This window comes from Pleurodeles waltl, chromosome 5 (assembly GCF_031143425.1).
Source record: "Pleurodeles waltl isolate 20211129_DDA chromosome 5, aPleWal1.hap1.20221129, whole genome shotgun sequence".
In the NCBI taxonomy this organism is placed as follows: domain Eukaryota; kingdom Metazoa; phylum Chordata; class Amphibia; order Caudata; family Salamandridae; genus Pleurodeles; species Pleurodeles waltl.
The window spans coordinates 828,936,692-828,958,793 of record NC_090444.1 but is presented as its reverse complement, the minus strand read 5'-3'; the positions used below and the strand labels follow the sequence as shown (position 1 = coordinate 828,958,793).

The 22,102-nt window shown below is 41.8% G+C and overlaps 1 protein-coding gene across 20 annotated transcripts in view; it reads left to right on the top strand.

Annotated features, from left to right (window-relative positions):
* Positions 1–4,043: 4,043 nt before the first annotated feature.
* The window catches only part of EPB41L2 (erythrocyte membrane protein band 4.1 like 2), a 1,020,488-nt gene continuing 1,002,429 nt past the window's right edge, over positions 4,044–22,102 (top strand). For 13 of the 20 annotated variants that reach the window (XM_069234865.1, XM_069234873.1, XM_069234863.1 and 10 more), the window contains exon 1: positions 4,132–4,284. The gene's annotated coding sequence lies outside the window, so the exon portion shown is untranslated. Of the gene's footprint in view, positions 4,285–15,503; positions 15,565–21,399; positions 21,420–22,102 lie in introns of those variants that run through there. The other 7 variants (XM_069234867.1, XM_069234861.1, XM_069234872.1 and 4 more) reach the window with 4 other exon arrangements.

Genomic DNA, 22,102 nt, shown 5'->3' with positions numbered 1-22,102 from the left:
CTCAGGACGCCTGCAAAACCGCAACAAAGTAGCAAGACAACTACTAGCAACCTTGTACTGCTTCATCCTGACGGCTTTCTCGACTGTTTCCAGGTGGTGCATGCTCTGGGGGTAGCCTGCCTCCTCTCTGACCAGGAGCTCTGAAGAAATCTCCCGTGGGTCGACAGTATCTTCCCCCTGCACCCGCAGGCACCAAACGACTGCATCACTGGTCTTCTGGGTCCCCTCTCAGCACGACGAGCATGGTCCCTGGAACTCAGCAACTCTGTCCAAGTGACTCCCACAGTCCAGTGACTCTTCAGTCTAAGTTTGGTGGAGGTAAGTCCTTGCCTCCCCACGCTAGACTGCATTGCTTTGTACCGCGTGATTTGGAGCTGCTCCGGCTCCTGTGCACTCTTCCAGAATTTCCTTTCCGGTGTTTACCGCCATGTTCATAATGAGGGGCATAGTGTCTGCTTTGTCTAAATGGAAAAGGATATGACAGTTCAACCATTATGTATTTTACAATACTCCAGAAAATTTTCGACTTGCTGGAGCTTATTTCGATCTGATGTGTTAACTCCTGAGCACCAAAAAAAAAAAAACTACCACCAATCCAAGTTAGTACATACACACTAAGGTTGGTATTACCTCCTTATCATGATGTGTTTGTAGTGCTTCACAGGACAGACATCACCTTTTAGCAAACAAATTGAACATATCAACTGGATTTCAAGATTGCAGACTTAAACAAGCCAACAACTTAAGCTACAGCCTTATATCACAATTGAATTAAGCGCAGGAAACATAGGTGAAATCACACAGCGCAAGCCCTCTTTGTCACGTCTCAATTGGTACTTTCAAAGGTCAACAAACAACATTAAAATGACAATAACCATAGTCCCTACAAATCCACAATTCAAAGTCACATAAAGAGTACACTCAAACTGGGACAAGATCACGACATCACAGTTTCTTGAAATATGAAGCCTAACATGCATCACTTTGGCTCGCGTTCACTCACACCCCAGCACACTTGAAATGTCTTTCCCTGTTGAAACTCGCAAACCAGCTTCAGGATCCCTAGGACAACTGCCATCCCTCTGCCAGCCATCAGGAATCAGGAATGTGGATCTGTTTAAAGAGCCACTTTAACCTTGGGCAAGACCAACTAAAACCCATGAAGGTGCAGTTCCAAGTCTCTAAATCCAATTTACCTAATCAGGTCCAACTGTAACCATGTCCAGTCAAAACCATCTATTGCTATCTGAATTTGACATCGCACTACACTTCGTTTCCATGCGCGAATAATGGATCAACAGCGGCATTCATCCTTTAGTGGATTTTGGTGCTTCTTGTTGGACCTGTGTCTCTTAAAAACACTCTAAATTGCAGATTTTGATTTAAACATGTAGAACATATATGGTCCTACAAGAATTACAGGCAGTGAATGCCTAAACATTTTAATTTAATTTTTAGATTTAAAGTAATACAGAAATCAATTAGTATAGCCAAATCAATTAATCAGAGGGCAAAGCTCAATTTAAATACAGAATGAAAGACGTCAGTCAAATTCAGCACAGCAAGTACAAAGTAGCTAATGGGAGAGCAGTCAGCACGGATTCGCTCCTAATATTAATAGAAAATGAATCTCGAAGACATCCAAAAAGAGAATACTTATAGGGTTCAGAACAACGGATGTCAAAATACAGCTGTACACAATTCCCACAAAACAGGCCAATCAGCTAACGACAGCAAAACAGTTGCAAGTAAATACATTTTAAGAATCTATCATAATATCTATCATAATTCTACAACACGGAGCTTCTCGAAGGGCACATTTACTAGAACAAACATAGCAATGTTGGAGTGTAGCTTTTATAATTAATAATTAACATGAACTGTTTGCAAAATAATGTGTGATGAAGCTGCATAGAAAATGCATTAATATGTTTCTAATGTACGTGTTTGAAATGTGCCCACGGGGAGTGGCCACCAGTCTATGCGATGATTAATAAAATTGACTAATATTGAATTATTGATGTACTAATATATGATTTTGTATTAGCCTTATGAGTTATATGTTGAGGATTTACAAATTTAATTGTTAGGCCTTAGTTAGCAAGAGTCTGGGCCTAGTTGCCTGGTCTCATATTAATGTGTTTTTCGTGCAATGTGCTGCCTCCTTGAAGGACACGCAGCTGTACTTTTCCAAAAACTAGATGTGTGTAGCCGTAGTAAATTCTTTCTCATGAGACCCGACTTGCTCAAGGAGACATTCTTGTTGACTGCAACAGTGTAATTCGCAACAGGTACAAGGTCGCCCAAACTGGTAAAGACAATGGAGCTTCTGACTGATGCTGTGCGTGTAACTTTTTCTACCTGCCATTTTACTCGATGAAGATGTAAATCACAGGAGACAATGAACTGCATGAGAACTGTCCTAGGTAGATCATTCTAGTAAGGTGACTACTAATTCATTGGATGGAGAAAATGGTGCGCTGGATGCTGACCAATGGGAAATTAGAGAGTTGTCTGGCAAATTCAATTTAACGGTGTGTCACAAGAGGAAAACTGAGCCATTTATCGGACTTCGGCCCCTGTCCTTATTTGTCATTTGAAAGACGTTTGTCCTATTCCTAAACCATCCTCGTCTTGTCCCTTTTGCCCAATACTTACTTATCCTCCCTATGAGGGAAGAACTTTACCCTGAGTGCTGAGACTTTGCTGTTCTATCTTGGCTGATGACGGATCGACTACTGTCCTGAGGACGAAGACTGATTCTGTATGCTGATCCATTATGGAGGGTAACTATATAATGATGAATTGTAATTGTCTGTCTGCCTTTCCATTCTAGGTACCAACTGCTCTTTTGATAGACTCCATAGTTTAGATGTTTTCCAAATTTGTGTTACGAAATTGTTTTGCATGAAACCCAACATGCTGATGCTAGAGAGGTTAGTTAAGGAGTCCTTGACATTGGGTGCAAATAGACAAATGACAGGACCTTTGCTTTGCTGAATCTTGTACTAATGATACTCTGCTAAAATAGATATATGTTGACTCCGTGTTTTGTTCTGTTTATAATCTTTTCTTTGCTCAAATCTTATTCGAGTTGTCACATTATAACGCTGTTGGTGTGTTTTCTGATATTGAGACTAATACATTTGCTAGTATATTGTAACCAATAGGGAATAAATATTATAAATACTACTAAACTTGTGTGGTTATTCATGGCTGAAAGGTCATGTTGTGACTAAAGCTTCATTAATGCATTTAGCTAAATTGTCTTGCTTTGTTATGGTGAATATTGATAAGGTTATTGACTTAATGATTTATATGCTGATTAGTTATCTCGTCTTAAGGTGTCTCCAATCAGGGTCAAAAGATTCATTGGCCAAAAACGAGTCCCAGAGTAAGTAAATTACCTAGGTCGGGAGGCTTTAACAGTTCCAGTTTGTGAGATTCTGCTCAGACACCCAGGTAAGGCCTTGGACATGTATAGTTCTACTTAGAACTGCTTGTAAATGTTGTTGCCTTAGCTTGTGAAATACATTCACACATTATTACATATACAAGTTTATCCACCTGGTCCAGATAATTGGAGTACGAGGCCTAAGTTAGAAAAAGCTCAACATTCATTAGTGTAATGTATATATTTTACCAAAAAAATTACCACCAAAGTATTTTCCTTTTCTCTGTCGTTTTCCATTCTCCGGTTTTACATTTTATTTTCTAAATCTTTCGCCTGGCTCTAACGCAACGCCGACAAGCCTGATGATGTTCACCAGCCTCGGAATCTGACAGCTCACGCAGTGAGACATGAACTGCGGAAAGTACTAAGTACAAACTAACTAAAGCCGTTCAGCTAATAGCGAGACCTTCGCTTGATCGTCCACGGAGGAGAGCGGAGCAGCCAATGAGAGACGACAGGCTATGAACCAATCCGAGCGTGCAATACCACCCCCTCTTTTCTACGGCGCAACTACAGCCCAGCCCACAATGTCAATAAGTGGCTCTGTACACATGCACGAGGCGGTGCTGCATGCTAACGAATGGTTGTAGAGACTTGTCAGTCAGTCTTTGTGCCCTATACCAAGCCATGATAAGGGATGAGGGGCAGCCTCTTACCCTGTCCCTGCTTCTGATTGGACGAAAACACGTGGACCTGCTGGGACGAGGTAAAATTGTCAATCATGACAGCTTCCGCTAGTCTGGTCTGGGGCGCTGTTAGCAAGAGCTGTGGATTTACTAACTGTGAGCTAGGTGAACGTTTTTAGACGAGGGGTGCCCACATTACCACAGGTACGTTTTACTGCTTCTAGCTTCCATGTAAGCTTTTGTGCGTGCGTGTGTGATTGTTTCTGCTTATGCACGCATGACTGACTGATTACTATTCTGTGCTGATGCCATCATTATCAGCTCGCACTTCTAGAGGCGAGAAACGTGTGACAAAATATAGCTGCTAACTGCGAAACATCACTTCAAAGAAAGCGTCTGTGGCAGCACTAGAGAAAGCAAGCATCTGAAACAAAATCACGCAAAGGAGACAATCTGTTCCGATCACGGTGCGCAGACTACTGGTGGTTTTTCAAAACGTGGCAATGCTAACCAATTGGGTCTGGTATTCACTTAACTGACATTAAACAGACACACACATGAGAGAAAGAAGGAATAGCTAGAGTTCCCCTGTGGAGTGGCTACACGAAAGAAATATCCGTACAAAATGTGTAACATAATGCTAAGCAAAACATCGTGGCGTATCTGTGAATGTCGTTTGTATTTCGATCTCAGCAATAGTCTTATTAAATACACAGCCCTATATATTAATAACCGACATAAAGCAGCATATGTGGTTTATTCTGTACTTCACATTCAGCTGCCAAGAAAAATAGAAATAGCTGTCGTCAATTTTTTCTATTTAAGATGATCCGTTCAAAGTGCACAAGCTTATACAGATACAAACCATGCTCTGCAGAAATACAGTACAAAAAGTGCATTTCATTTGCAAAACATTCGAGCCCCCTGTGCGATAAAGTTATGTCTATAAGAAGTCCTACTCCTGAAGACTCAGTTCCGCTTTAGAAATATGTTCATTAGAAGTCCTGTCGTCACCAAGCTGAAGTTGACACTCCTAGAACTTATTAAATTGGCCGATTCATCACGTATAGTTGATGCCCTTGAGGTTTTGTCATACTTTATTATGTAGCAAAGAGAAGAAGGCACTGTCACTGTTCCAAACGGCAACTTACCTGGCATGCCACAACACTATGGAAATAATTCGTTGGTACCCTATCCCTCCCTCGCACACACCCACATCAGGATTTTTCGAGCCAATTTAGGTAACAGTTGTCCTGTAAACTGGACCATTTGACTTAATTCATTTGAAAAAAAAAATATTATTGGGTTGGAGTAGACCGAGAGCCGGGGCATGCTCATTTGCTCAGTCAAATCAAAAGAAGGTGTTTAAGACACACCACTTTCAAAGTTCACTAGTTGCCACCGTAAGTGGGTAGTGCCATCAAAGAAAATATCAGAAAGAGCACATAGGTACATTTGTGGCATCAAATGATCTACCTGCACTAAATGCGGAGCACAGGTAAAAAAGTAATGGAAACAAGTACACAATAACATCAGGTTTCTCAAAAGATATATGTTTTAGATGAGCATTGTGAGTTTTCGGTCCCAGAATAAAAAGCATATGTGTCTGAAAAAGTCCACCGAACCGGCCTTTTTTTCTGTTGGGTAGATTTATTCACCCTTAGCCACCCACCTGAACCCCCCCCCCCAGAGCCTAGGCCCTCTGTTACTTTGAAGCGAGAAAGGGGAGAGGTACGACTACATGGGATGTACCTAATAAAATGGTTGCCTCATCAGGTGTTTTTGCCTACTCTGTAATAAGTGATCTCACTTTTCAGTTCCAGGCTGCTGTTACCCAGAGGGAAGTGAGGAAAGGTGACGAGGGACTGATGTCCTTCAGGAGCCTTTTTGGCTGCACAGGAAACCACACATTAGAAAGAAACCACTGCTAACAAGGCATCTGTCAGCAGGTGGGTGGTCATCAGTTCTCTTAAATTGATTTCTGACCCAATGGCGGTCAGGATTCTAAGAGAGACTGCAATTCATTTCCTCCTTATAGTCAATTCAAGCTTCGTTCCAATGCTCCAGAGAGACTTTTGAGTGCTTTCAGTGTAGCCTTCTACAAGGTTCTAAAGAAACAGGAAGGTTTGTAAACCTTTGCCTTCCTTAGTCACCAGATGCCAGAATGCTCTTCCTCCCTCCCCATAACATTTAAAAGGGCCTCAAAATCTGGTTATTTAAAAAAAAATTCTGCTGTTTAACAACTTAGTTGTTGAGGCTCCCCACCCAGAGCAGAGCTCTTTATTATGTTTTTGGCATGGCTTACTTAACTTAACCCTGCATTCGTTTTTTTGTTCAAAGGCAAATATAAAGTCATTTTTTCACAAATGTTTGTGTATTTCCCCCGAAGAGAACCACACAAATACCAAAATAAATCAACATTTTGTTTCTTTAGGAAAAGTGAAAGGAAGGTGCTTTTCAAGGAAACATATGTTTTCCTAAAAAAAGGTGACAACAAAAAGTTTCCTGCACTATGATTAGTGTTGAAGGTGCAGCCTGATGTCAAAAACTGCTGTCCCACCTATTTTTTTTTTTTTTTAATCCCTGGCATCCAGTAGGCTCCCCTGCCTCCTGCTTGGGAATCACAGTCTCGTGGCAATCACCAAGCAAGGACTCACTTGGGAGAAGAATCTCAGAAAAGAGGGCATTGTGCCCTCTCCAGCTATATCTCTCACACTTGGATGAGCGGTGGGAAGGCAAAAACTTGCCCCTGAGCACAGTTAAACTGCAGGGAGCCTATGGAGCAGCCTATGGAGCAATCTGGTTTTACTTTCATTCAGCATCACATCAGCACGCCGATGGCACGCTGATCCAAAAAACCTCAGGACACAAGGTAAGCTTTTTCCCTCGCCTGAATCCATCATTATACCTGGCTGAAGAGCCCATAACAAGTGGAAAACCAGTCCTGGGTTGCTTGTGTTGTGTTTCAGGGAGTATCTGGCTTGGTAATTGGGGCTGGACTGTTCCCATGAGAAACTGGGTCAAGATTTATATGCATATAGCTGGGTCCAAACTGAGGCGGCATGGTGGGAGGAAAACAGCAGATTGAAATGTGACCCAAGCAATTGCCAGTGGCTGAGATTAAGTCAAGCATTCCATCCATCACCTTGTTGTTTTTGCATCCAACACCCTAAGTGTGCTAGGTATACCCAGACTTGGGTCCCAGGCTCACTGTACCTTTGGAACCAAGCTATAACCGGCCCAAAAACCCATAGCAAGTGCAAAACCTGATCCCGATTTTCTTGTGTTCCAGTTGAGAGAAGACTGGCTTGGCAGTTCGAGTGGGACTGTTCCCTTGAGGAACAGGGTCAAGACTAATTTGCATATAACTCAGTCCAAACTGAGGTGGCATGGTGGGCGAAAAGCTTTGGATTGGGTTGTGGCCCTAAGCGATTGCCAGTGGCTGAGATTAAGTCAAGCACTCCATCCATCACCATGATGTTTTTGTATCCGACGTCCTAAGTGCATCAGGCATGCCCAGACATGGGTCCCAGACCCACTGTGCCACTGCATCCAAGGTATACCCTGCTGAAGAGCTCATAACGAACGCAAAATTGTCCTGGGCTGCTTTTGTTCTGGTTCAGGGAGGACTTGGCTTGGCAGTTTGGACTGAACTGTTCCCATGAGGAACAGGGTCATGACTGATTTGCATATAGCTGGGTCCAATCTGAGGTGGCATGGTGTGTAAAAAAAACGATGGATTGGGATGCGACCCGAGGGATTGCCAGTGACTGAGATTAAATCAAGCATTCCATCTATCACCTTGTTTTTTTTTCACCCTTCCACAAGGAGCAAATGCACCTACAAAGCACTTCCCTTCATTGTTAGGGAGTACTATGACAATGTGTACTTTCTTGAGACCAAAATAAATTTTTGCATTTAGTCAATATTTTTTTTATTTTTATTGACAAACGCCAAGCAGCTTCCCAAACAACGTTGTGGAAAGGTCATAACAAAACAAGAGTTGCCAGATACGTGTGGACGAGGCCATACCTATTTGCTTTGCCAATGTTTGTTTTGAATAATGAATGCCTACCACTAGAAAACATTTAAAGCTATTTTAATTTTCTCCACTTCTCAGGCAATCCTCTTCGTAATTTCATCTTAATGCATAAATATATATTTGGACCTCAAGTTACAGTTGTGTTTTAACATTTGCCTGACATACTCAAATACCAACTTAAAGTACCTTGGTGATGCTTTTAATGTGCCACGCTCTGAGAGCTGAATTAAAGCATCATGGGAGCTCAACTAAAATGTGTTAGGTCTCTAGCCACGCTCCCATGTGCCAGCCAGTCCAGATCTGGATGCTTACAAGCAATCTGGTCCAGGTCTTCTGCAGTCCGATGTATGGGTGACTGATTCCAGAAGTCACAATGTCACAAACTGAAAAATGTGTTGGTCATGTTCCTTTGAGAAGCTGCAACCTTTGCGAGAGCAAAAAGCCACAGGCATAAAAACCTCCTTGCTGGACGAAGACTTCAGAGGGTTGAAGAAAACTAGGAGTCTATAATCCTGTTGAATTCTTCATGAGCAAAGAGTCAACATCAGGAAGCAGAAGGAGTGAGGAAACAAGCAAATAAACATGGCTTTGTTGTGACATGCCCTGCAACCTGGCTGAAAACCTTTATACAGAAAAATAACAGGAAAAGTAAACATCATCAAACATCACTCCACAAGAAACATAAAGGATTGGGAAAACAAGAAGGGAATCAAGGAAGAAACAGCCATGATGGAAAATGAAAGAAACAATCTAAAACCTGAAACGGACTAGCTTCAGAGAATCTTTTAAAAGGTGGTTGCAAACCCTCAGGCAAGTGATTGCCACTTTGAAGATGGAAGAGCAATGAGCAGAAGCTAGCAGTCCAGGACCACAAAGGAAGGCATCCCATGATGAGTAAAACTCACAACCTGCATATTCAGGCTTCATGCAGAGTTTGCTGAGATCCGTGAACTGCAGAACTACTCAAGGTACCATGGTTCACAGACACCGAAGCGACCTGGATGCTTTGGTTTCAGCAGTACATATCACTCCTGATCCTCTGGCTTGATGGGGAAGGCTAGAAGAAATTGACAAACCAAACTAGGAGCCTCAACTGAAGAGGCAGGAACCATAGAATGCTCATTAGCAAAAAAGATAACCCTTACAGAGACTAAAGATTAGTAAGCCTCTAAAAATCCAGGATTTGCACATCTCATTAACTTTGTTCTTTGGTTCTACATCTACCGCAACATGAGGGGAAGGAGTAATCCAACTAGAAGGATCATGCACAAACGATTAGAAGACATGAATAGTAGGGAGAATTTCCCAAGAGTTAGGAAAACAGTCGAAAGGCAACAGGATCAATTTGTTTGGTTACTAAAAAGGACCAAAAATTGAGTCCTTATTTGGACTGATAATGTTCGAGTGGACAAGGACCTGGAAGACAGCCAAACCTTTACGTTTGAGAATGGTCTTCTTAATCTATTTGTTTTAACCTTCATACTAGTTTTAGAATCTTGTGAATTCTGGGTACTCACTTTTCTTCCAAGGTCAGGTCTGTCTATGAACTTAGCATCAGGCACAAGATAGAGGGCCATGGAGAAGATGGAAAGGAACGAGGAAGGAAACCGTAGCTACAATAGAATTGAGAAACCTTTGTAGCAGAGGGAACATCATTTTTATATGAGAACTCTGCTAATGGTAAGACTTATGCCCAGTTGTTTTGATTGTTACTACAGCAACAGTTCAGAAACTGTTAAAGTATCAACCAAAATGTTCCTTCCAGACAAGACATCGACAAGAATGTTCTCCCTACCAGCAATGTGAGTAACATAGAAATTCTGTTGAGAAAAGAAATGGGCCTTACAAGTTTGTCTGCCATTTCTGCAATGCATGCCCCACAGAAATTGGAGGCTTCCATAATCAGTCTAAAACTCAGACTGTTTGACTACTCCCATTATAAGAAGTACCCAATCCATACGAGCATCCTTGAGGGCCAAGAGCTTGCATTCCCTAATTAAATACTGTTGCTCACATTAATTTAGGACATGGGAGAGAGAAAAATGGGATGGTCTTGAAGCTGAAGTAGCATTGCTTTTAAGCAAAATTCAAAGAATCTGTAACAACAGTAAACTTCCTGGATGGTTCAGGGTATCTGAGAAAAGGAGATTGAGTTAATGCCTTCTGGAGATTGTCAGCTCCTGAGCTTTAAGAGTGCAATAAAAACCTTTTTTTAGGTTCTCCTTCTTCAAAGTGGTGAGTATACTATTACTCGGTCAGCAAAGTTTTTATTTTTATGTATTAACTATAAAAGTCCGCTAGACCTTAGAAGCTCTGGGTGTCCTTGATGGATGTAGGTGTCGGATAGTTCAGGATTGCAAAGATAATCTACTCTTGGCAAGGCAGTACCCAAAATACTCTACTTTTCCTTCAAACTCTCACTTCTTTGCTTTACAGGATAGGTGGTTTTCCGTGAGATGTAGTAGGATGGAACAAATGTGGACTTAATGCTCAGAAACTGAAGCAGAGAAGATCAGGATGTCCTCGAGGTACACCACAAGAAATTGGTTCAAGACATGAGAAAATATGTTATTAATGAAACTCTGGAAAACTGCTGTAGCATTGGTAAGGCCAATGGGTATGACCCGATATGCGTAGTTGCCAAAGGGTGCCCAAAAGGCTGGCATCCACTCATCACTTTTCTTTATCTGGAGCAGAAGGTTTAACTTTGCCAAGTATTTAGCACTCTGAATGGACTTAATGGTGTCATAGATGAGTGGAAGCAGGTAACGGTCCTCAATGGTGGCCTTATTCAATCTGTAGTAATCAATGCATTGTTTTTGCTTTTTGGCTACTTTGGGATCAAGAAGAGAAGAGCTCCAGCAGGGGTGTTGACCGAACGAACGCACTATTCGGAAGGTTTTCTTGTAAATGTTTCCTCTGAACCTGCTTCTCATGCTGGGAAAGAGCACATTCTGCAATAGGGGATTATGACTTTGGGTACTGTCAGGATGGCGGTATTCTAATCCCCATGTGGAGGAAGTGACACAGAGCTAGGCCTCTGAAAGATGTCCAGAAACCCGTGATAAGCCATAGGAGTGGTACATTCCTGGGCTATAGGGGAAACGTTCTAAACCGCGCATTGCCAACAATGCAGACGTTTCCTACGCAAGCAGAACAACGCATGTCTTTTTCTTTGCCTTAACCACGCAGGTGCCAAACTACACATATGCGTGGTTAAGGCAGAGAAAAATGCAAAGAGCACGGCAGAGGACGCGTTGAGGTAAGTGGGGCAGGGTTCAGGGTAGCTTTTAGGGGTGGATTAAGGGCTTTTAGGGTGGGTGTTGGGTGTCAGACTAATTTTTGTTGTTTTTTTTGTAAAAAATCTTTTTAGGGGCTTGCGGTGTTTGAGAAAGTTTAGTTTTTAGAGCTTACTGGGTAGTTTATTTTTTAGGGGTGGATGGCGTTGGGGTATGTTTATTTAGGGCTTAGGCTCGGAGCAGGGTAGTTTTATTTAGAGTGAAAGAAGGTTTAAGGTAGGGCAGGAGGAGAGGAGGAAGGATCAGGAAAGGATGTTTAGGGCTTACAGTGGGTGGGAAGTCGGGGTAGTTTATTTTTTAGGGGTGGGGAGGCAGGTTAGTTTTATTTTTTAGGGGTGGGCAAGGTTTAAAGCAAGGTGGGAGGAAGGAGAAGAGGAGGAAGGATCGGGAGAGGACGTGGTGAGGTGTGGGGTTGGGGTGCGGGAGTGGAGGGGGTTGGGGTAGTTTATTTTTTTTAGGGTGTGTGCAGGTGTCGGGGTAGTTTACTTATTAGGGGTGGGGGAAGGTTTTAGGGCTCAGTGCTGGTGGGGAGTTGGGGTAGTTTAGTTTGGGGGCTGGTAGTTTTTTTTTTATTTATTTTTTTAGGCCTTAAGGTGGGTGGGTCTTCGGAGTAGTTTAATTGTTATGGGTGGGGGAAGGTTTTAGGGCTCAGGGTGGGTGGGGGTTTCAGAGTAGTTTACTTACCAGGGGTGGGGTAGTTTTGGGCCTCAGGGCAGGTAGGGGAGGGTTGTATGACAGAACCACGCATGATGTTTCCATATATGCCCCTGCTAAGCACGCTTTTACAACTAAATTAATGTGTGGAAAACGCACAGTCGTGGTTCTGACTGCGTTTTTAAGGCATGCGTTGTTCTGGTATGTGTGGTTCCATCCTAAAACCATGCTATTGTGGTAAACCTGGGTCAATCCTGGTCTCCTAGTTCATGTAGGGATTGTGTCATTCCAGCCAGAATGTCCTAATCACAGTGGCATAGTTCACAGATGTGATTAGATTCAAGGCAATCATGTTTATGATTGCTCAAAGACACTAAAAGAGGAATTGTAATGGAGTTCACTAAACACAAAGTTAATAGAGATCCGTCAATAGTTTGTTCATGATCCAGAAATGATTTCTTGACCACAGTTTGGGGCCTCTAGGCACAACCCAAGCTCATATACATTACAGAGACGGCAGAAGCTAATAAGGCTGGATCAAGTGCGAATTTCCCAGGATGGGCTTAATCCAGAATGAACAAGTGTAAATTGGGCCCACTGGAGAAGCTGAAGGGAGAGTAGAATCTTCTGACACCTTTCTCCTTTACAAAGGACAGAATCTTGTGTTTTCCCTGTGTCCTTGATTGTCGAAAGGTACAGTCTTGCAGCAGGTGGTTTAGACTTGTCTAATAAAGATACATGCCTCACTTACGTCTTTGATCCCTGTTGGTGTGATACAATGAGCCTCTATCAGACACAAGCTTCATTGGTTCATCAGACATATCAGTTGAAGGTTTAGTAGGCTTAGTAGTTGTCTCAACCCGCTTAAAGATTAAGACAAGAAAACTTTAATCTCAAAGGATGTCCAGAATATTTGAAAGTTGATGGACTGGTGGTAGAAAGGATCTGGAATGGACTACTTCACAAAGGGCAGCTTTCTTGGTCCTTAACTGGTCCAATTCTAGTGTTAGTTGTTGAAGGACAGCAGGATCAGCAAGTGGTTGGAGGGAGGAAACAAGCAAAGGAACACAGCTTTGTTGTGACCCACTCTCCAACACGGCTGAAGCCTTTTAATAGTATAAGAACAGGAAAATAAAATGACATCAAACTCCACATAACAGGATGCCCAAAGGATAGGGAAAACCAAAAAAGATATCAAGGAAAAAACAGCCATGTTGGAAAAAGGAAAGGAAACTGGAATGAAAACCTGAACCGGACTAGCTGTGGAGCATCTTTTAAAAGACAGCTGCAAGCCTTCAGGCAAGAGATTGCCATTTTGGATCCGGAGGGACATGAGGAGCAGCTGGGAGCCTATGAGCATAAGGGAAGGCCAGCTCCAGGTGTGTGCAAATCACAGTCCAACTTGTAACTGCTGAACCATACAAGGTACTATGGTTTTCAGACACTGCGGATGCAACACAGCCACACTCATTTATTAAATGTACAATTTCATGCATTTGTCAGTTTAATCTTTGGGGTATACATCTTGCTACTAGCCAGACAGATTCCTTTTTAGCCAGACCAAACCTTGAGTCCTGTCGCCATTTATATTTGCTCATATAATACAGTGATATTTGAAAGACAACAGTTTACCTGTAGAGACTTCATTGGGAGTTAAGTGAGATGTCAGCCATTAATGCCTCTAACACACTGAAAAAAAACCTCTTTTCTCTGATACTGGTAAATCTCTCTCTCTCTCTCTCTCTCTCTCTCTGGTTATCACAAATGAGGGTGTATCTTGTCGGATGCTTCTTGCAGTAATACTCTTTGTACTTGTTGTCAGGAAACCTTGATGCTGCCTTTCGTTAAACCTCTTAGCACCTATTGATCCACACAGTGATTATAGATGTCATATTTTCAGAGTAGCTACCAACTATGTAGATTACGCCTGTTTTGATTCATTTGATTTATCTCATGTGTACACCCTCAAAAGACATACGTTATTCTGCTCTTCGTGTTTTTCATTTGGACTGCCACACATTAAGGGCTGTCCTAAAGGGCTGACATGAAAGTGGCATTTCCCGGCACCCTTACATCTCAAATTAAAAGTTGATATGGATTTCACACCTACTGCTTTGTTGAGGAATGTTTGACTGGACAACTTCTTTGTTTCTGGGAGCTACATTCCTCCTCCTGTAACTTCATTGTGGGTTCTAGAGTGATCTGGCATAGCACCTCACACCACGGATCTGTGCTTTATAATCTCGTGGATGAAATGTGATAGTCATTCTCAATCACAAAAACTAAAGGATGGAAAGACTCCAAACCTTAGTCTTTCTCTCCCTGGTACTATTCCTTCATATATCATCCTGCATTCCTGCTTTTTTTTTGTCTACATGGTGAGGTACTCACTCTTAGTCAGGAAAACAGCTAGCTCAGAAATGTCTTCCAGTTTCTCTGGAAGACAGAAGTAGAGGTTGAGATCTTTCTTGTATTCCATTGCTCAAAGTTGTTCTCTTTTCACATCCTGGCTTTCACATCTGCAGGCTGAGCTTTACCCCTATGCCTGTAGGATTACACTAGCATGCATGATTTATATCTGTCTCGCATTCTAAAAGCCTGGAGCCAAATCCATATTGCCTTATAAAACTTTATTCAAAGAAAGAATACTTGAACTGTGAAGTCTCCTTTCCTAAAGGTGGAATAGGTTAGATGCACCTTGTGGATTTCTAAGCACGCTCAGAGGTAATACTTAAGGGTGTATGTATTGTTCAGCATATGTGAATGCTCAACTTTCCAAACACATTTTGTATCACTAAAATAGCAAAATTTGAGGCTGATTTTAGACATGTACTGTGAACCAGTTGGATATAAATCATGTAGCGGTCTTCACTGCTTCAGTCAATTCCCTTTTGCTTGATTTTAAGAAAAAAAACTTTTTTGAAAGAGCCTGTTCAAAACTTACCCACGTACTCGTATTCTGCATGATTTGATTTGCGTGAAGTGAGTACCCTTTTGTCTCTGTGCATGTTTAGGGTTCGTTGTATTGACATGCATAACGTAGAATATAATACATACAGAACGTCTATATCATCTGGTGTAATGATTTCATGTCTCCTTATAATATCTTCCTGTATCCCTTTGGAATTGCCTTTAGTTGGAAACAAGATTCGGCATGGTGGTTCCACTTTTCTAGCTCTCTCTCTGTTTGCATGATACTCCTTTATTCTAATGGAGTTTGTTTTTCCAGTTGTTCCCTGCTTTTCTGAGTTTGCTGTGTAATAGCATTTTCCTCTTTTTGAAGTATGGCTCAGTACACATTATCGGTTCCCCGCATGTATGAAGTTTCCGTTTTAGATTTGCTTGGAAGTCCATCAAGATTTCACTGGCAGTACAAACGTTTAAAGGAATTCATTTTTATTCAATTGTTTCCTGCATCATTTTGGCAGGCTCAGTGACCATCTGCGTTATGATTATCAAACAGCGGTCCAAGAGGAAAAGACAGCACAGGTTTGGCATTTTTTTTGTTTTAACTCTTTAGCTTGTTTTTTTAGCTCCATGGAAATGGTTATGTAATTCAAGCAGTAGGTTCGCTCTGGGCAGGGTTTAAAAGTTCTACTTGAATTGACAGTAGGCTTTGGGGAAAAGTCCAATGTATTTTCTCCCTGTGGTAATTCGTGCAATTTAAGAAGATGTCCTATTTACTGATGAGTCAAAAAAATCGCCAGGATCTGTCATAGTAAACAATTTGAGTCTTTGTCTTTCAAGAGTACTAGCCGTCCTTTATGATTACTTGTGGATTTTCAGGAGGGAAGACGACAGGAACATGAATTTGTGCAGCAGCACATACATTCTTTTTTTGTACCCAGAAAAAACAATTTCTAGGTGGCAACGCCTTTCCATTATTTTTGTGTGAAATATAAGGTTATTCTCATTCTTTTCATCCATAGAAACGAACTTGGTCTTAAACCTTTATGTCTATCCAATGCTCCCAGAGAGAGTGGTCATACACAATGTTCCTGAGAGCCGCACAAGCAAATATGTTTGTAGGTCATTCTCTTGATGCTCACAAATTTAATCTTTAGACTGTTCCACATTCATTAAACTTTCTGGATATCCTTGTTCAAATGTTGCATTTTTGGGCATAAATATCTACACTTCATGGCTTTCTGGAGGAGGATATTTGTGAAGGCTCAGGTAGATGTTTTTGTTCAACAAAAGCTTGTGAATCAAGTCTGTTGTTCCATTCATGCTGTAGTGGACAAATGTATAACAAGTATAATTCGGCTGGTTGGGGAATTTTATTCATGGTGAAACATTTATTGCGAGCAGAGATGCAAGCACTTACTGATCCAGTAAAGCTAGTATTTCTAATCTAATTGTCAAGATGAATACCCCGAACCAGCAGGAGATGTTATCCAGAGCAGCAAGAAAGAGAAAGGACTCTGAATGACAACAGCATGTGTCTTTTTGCAGATCTGAGATGTACTACCCTACTGAGGATGCAGAAATGACAGATTGTTACAAAAGTATTCCTTGCTTTGAAAATTGACTCTTTGCAGTGGTCCCTAGTTTGGGTGAGGGTTATAAATGAGATCAAACATTTTTTTTCTCCAGTCTGCTGCAGACCACAAGTTTCTGGAGCGACTGAAATGGTGAGGCTGACCCAGGGCCAGTCAGAAGCCTTAGTGTGTTTGTGACTAAATTGGAACTCCATGGATGTTAGGAGGTAGGGCTTGTCTGTGAACACTTTTTGAATGATTAAGTGGATTTATTTAGTGGTTTGCAATCTTCTTTTGCAAAGACTGGTCTGTGCATCCACCCTCTCCCAGTAGTGCTCAGATTATCTGTGATAGGTGAAAAAGGCTGTGTGTTCTTACATTTTATATCCTTTACCTTCAGGTTAAATATTGTAAATTTGCTTTAGAACCTGTTTCTATAACAATACACTATATACTGTAAAACTGCTTTTACATTGCAATAAAAAATATTTATACACAAAGTGCATTACCCTCCAGCAAATGGCTGCAGTGTCTGAACCTTTTTACGTTTTTCTAATCGCCTGCTTCGTCTGTCCTGCCTCTTCCTCTCCTCGCTTCCCTATGCCTCATCTTTCCTACCTAGGCCTCATCTTGTGTACCTATACCTCCTCTCCCTTCTTTGTGTAATCCCATCCTGATAATTTGTTTTGAGGTGTGTGTGTGTGGCATATGTTCCAACAGTGACACATTTTAGATATCTGGCAGTATATTTATTTTAGTTCAATTTTTGATTACTTTGTAGTCACAGAATACATTTAATGTCTTTGTGCACTCCATGTTATTTTTGTTTGAAAAGTACATTTGAGAGGCTGCTGGCTCTGTTATTTCTTCATTCTTTTTGATAGCTTGTTATCTTTTGGATATTTATCGGGCAAAAACTTGACGTCTTAAAAAACATGCACAATGTTTTTGAATGGAGCAAGTGATTGCAGTTACAGTTTCAAATCTTTGCAGCCGCGGTGAAGCATGGCTGGTCTCCTAAACTTCATGGCTGTCATCAGGGTTTGTGAATGACATGAACTGGTAGAGAGAGGTCTAAGGAAAAATCATTGGGCCTGATTTAGAACTGGGGGATGGGAATGTTCCGTCGCAGACGTGACGGATATTCTGTTTGCCATATTATGGTCCCATTCTATTCTATGGAGACCCTAATACAGCAGATAGGGTACCCATCACAATTGTGATGGAGTAGTCCATCTGCCAAGTTTAAATCCGGTCCCTTAGTAAAGATGAATGCCAGCCAAGAGTGACAATAGGTAATAGGCACTATGCATAGGGTTTTTATTTTTTTTCCTCGCTAAAACCAGGAGCTGGTGCTGTTACAGGCCTCGAAAAATTACAAAAACATTACCAGACCTACAGGTCTAGTAACTTGAATAATCTATTTGACTTAACCATAATGCGTATGAGCTATAAACTGGTCTCAAATAGTGTGATCCCAGGCAATTATTTTAGTTCACAGAGTTGCCTTTTTCTTCATGATCACATATTTGAGCACCTTCAAATATGCAAGTTCAGCATGTCTGCTGTATCAAAGTCATTTTTTTTATTTAATAGACTACATTTTTGCTCCATATGTAGTAGAAATTGAACCCAAATATAGAGCACAAATAGCTACTGTTGGACCTGACAGCCTTAGGGTGGTCACCCCTATCTTTTTGCCTGCCTACCTCCACTTTTTGGACACTGTTTTTGCTGGTTTTAGGACTTTGCGCACTTTACCACTGCTAACCAGTGCTTAAGTGCATATGCTCTCTCCCTTAAAACATGATGACATTGGATCATACCCAGTTGGCTGATTTAATTTACTTATAAGTCCCTAGTAAAGTGCACTATATATGCCTGGGGCCTGTAGATTAAATGGTACTAGTGGGCCTGCAGCACTGCTTGTGCCACCCACTTAAGTAGCTCCTTAACCATGTCTCAGGCCTGCCATTGCAAGGCCTGTGTGTGCAGTTTCACTGCCAATATGACTTGGCATTTAGAAGTACTTGCTAAGCCTAACCCCCCCTTTTTCTACATATAGGTCACCCCCAAGGTAGGCCCCAGGTAACCCCTAGGGCAGGGTGCTGTGTAGACAAAAGGCAGGACATGTACCTGTGTAGTTTACATGTCCTGGTAGTGTAAAACTCCTAAATGTTTTTTTCACTGGCCTGCTCCTTTCATATGCTAACATTAGGGCTACCCTCATATACTGTTTAAGTGGTAGCTTCTGATCTGAAAGGAGTAACAAGGTCATATTTAGTATGGTCAGAATGGTAATACAAAATCCTGCTGACTGGTGAAGTTGTATTTAATATTACTATTTTCGAAATGCCACTTTTAGAAAGTGAGCATTTCTCTGCACTTAAATCCTTCTGTGCCTTACAATCCACGTCTGGCTAGGTTTAGTTGACAGCTCTATTGTGCTTTCACTCAGACTAACCCCAAACACAGGATGCTCAGTCACAATTGCATACATCTGCATTTTGAATGAGTCTTCCTGGACTAGGAGGGTGGAGGGTCTGACACTTGCATATCAAAGGACATTAGTCTGCCTCACACAAAGGACTGCTACACCCCTACTGGAACACTGACAAACAGGATGGAACTGAAAGGGAACCTTGTGCTTTTCTAAGCCACTCTTTGAAGTCTCCCCCACTTCAAAGGCACATTTGGGTATTTAAATAGGGCCTCTGCCCCTACCAACTCAGACACTTCCTGGAGGAGAACCTGAACCAGAACCTGTAACCTGTCAACAAGAACTGCCTGGCTGCCTGAAGGACTCATCTGACTGCTTTCTGAGAAGGACTACTGCCTTGCTGCTCTCTGGCTGTGGTGAGAAGTGCTCTCCAAGGGCTTGGATAGAGCTTGCCTCCTGTTCCCTGAAGTCTCAGGACCAAAAAGACTTCATTCCTGAAAGAAGAACTCCTGTACGGCAAAAATCGACACACAGCCTGTATCACGCTGAGAAAATCACTGCACGCCAAACTGGAACGACGCAGCCCGACTTCACAAGGAGACTATCGACGCAGCACCAGCATAGCGACTGGAAATTCGACGCACGGCCCACTGGATTGACACAAAGCTGAGCCAAAACAACGCAGTCTGACTTCCTGAGAGGAATCAACGCAGCACCTGCTGTGCGGTAGAAATTTCCACTCAACGCCCACTGGATCGACGCAACCCCTGTGACTTTGTCTTGCAAGTGCCAGATTTCAATGCATCATCCCTGGGGCGTCCGAAAACCCCACAACCCGAAGAGGATCCAAGTCTGCGCGCCGGAAATCAACGCAAAGCCTTCCCTGCGTGAAAAATAAACAACGTATTGCCGTGTGCGGCCCGAGAAATCTACACACACCTCCCTGTTTTCCACGCATCTCCTCCTCTGCGGTTCCTTGCAGATACTTTGAACGCAACCCATGTACTTTGGGCTTACAAGAGACAATTGTTGCTTTTAAGAGACTAAAGACACTTTACATCATTTTTACAGTGCTATTTCAACATATACTTATTGCATCCTAATCGTTTTAACCTGCATCTTATCAGATAAATATTATATATTTTTCTAAACACTATGTGGTGTCCAGCTGTGTCATTGCATGATTTATTGCACAAATACTTTACACATTGCCTTCTAAGTTAAGCCTGACTGCTCAGTGCCAAGCTACCAGAGGGTGGGCACAGGATAATTTGGATTGTGTGCGACTTAACCTGACTAGAGTGACGATCCTTGCTTAGACAGGGGGTAACCTGTCCACCAACCAAAGACCCCATTTCCAACAGCTACGCTACCCTGTTTTAGGTTTAAACCTATAATCGTCAATAAAACCCCACCGAAAGGGAACAGCTCTCATCAGGGTACATTCATAAACGCTGATAAACACATGCACCACCACAAACTGAAATGGCACTCAAAGAAAGGAAAGTGGGAGAGAGCGAGTCATGTTTATATCTTCCTAAAGAGGCCAACACAATATAACTTTGTTATACAAGGTAGTTATACAAGGTAGCAGAAAAAAGACTTGTCTAATATTATCCTACTTGAGTTTTGTTGTTTAAAGATGTCACTAAAATATTATTTCTTCTTCTGTTTCCTCTAGTTTTGTGTGCTCAGATCAAATAGACCATGTTTGATAGCATACTTTAATTCCGATCCATTATTTTATACACTGTAGCGACTCCGGTAATATTACAAATAAATATGATCTTTTACTAGTTTTCTATTCTTTCACTGATTTGTGAATTTCCTGGTGCACTTTACTGACGGAGCTTTTGAGCCCATTATTACAATGCTAAAAGCCTCAGAATACCATATGACTGAACTTGAAGTGAGACATTTGCCATTGGGGCACAATGCAGCTTCAATTGTCTACTCAAAGGCAGTACCACGTGAATGTAGTCGGGCAAAGAGCACAGAAAAGCAGCAGTGAGCATGCTTAAAGCATCAAGTTTCTGTTGTCTTAGAATGCAGGACTGCAGATCTGGGGTAATTCAAAATTCGAATTATTTCTCAAGGTATTATGCTTTTGGCATGGTTGTCCACCCCTACAATGCCTTAATATTCATTAAGAAGTAGAACAATGACAGCTAATGTGTCCATGAATTTGGTTATCAAAACATTTGAGTATAGCACTCCTGTCTTTAATCCATTAATAGTCCTGTAAACTAGCTAGACAAAGTCCTAAGTGTAAGTAAGAGATGTAATATCAAATGCAGACTTGCTATGCTTAAGATAGTCTAACATAAGTCTGTTGGACACACTGCAAATGAAAAGACACTACATAGTCTGTATTACTTCTCTTCTTCCGTTTTAGGTCGAGAATGCAAAAACGTTGATCTGTTGTAAGTATTGTGGGCCTTTAACCATGCCCACCGTAACGCCCATCACTTTCAACCGTTCGTGGGCTTGCCTTTTGAAAATCGTTTATCATTGGTAAATGCTTTACGTTTGTCCCTCCTTGGGGCGGTGTTGTTACTGCCTTGCAGACTGCCCCTCTTACATGGTTGATTGCACGACTGCCAATACGTTTGACTGTGAGCAAACTTCTTTTTCCTTTTGTGTCTCTCCTTCACGCTAATGGCACTTTGAATTGGCTCGCTTATGTCAGCTGTTTTACTTTTAAGTTCAATTACTTGGCAAGAAAAGTCCTGTTAGGAATTTGCAACGCTAATAGCTCTAACTCGTTAAAAGTTGCTGTATGTACGGTTGTAAAGTTTTGCAGGCAAGAGCCGGCAGCAGAATGGAGTTAAGGCACCCACCATAGCCGACCATTGACAAAGGGCTTGATTATTTGTGGAATCAATAGCCCTGAAAAGAACAAATGGTTGAATGGGCGGCGTAGTTGTGAAAGGGGTGTCCCTGTACAATTGGCAGTGTCATTCTACCTTCTGGATGGACGCTGATCTATGTAGTGACTTTACATAATGGATTTGGTAGTGTGGCAGAGGCTGTGTGAAAGGAAAGGGGGTGAAGTAGTGATGTGTCTGTGTGTGCATGGGTTAGGTGGGCATGCTCTGGAGTATTG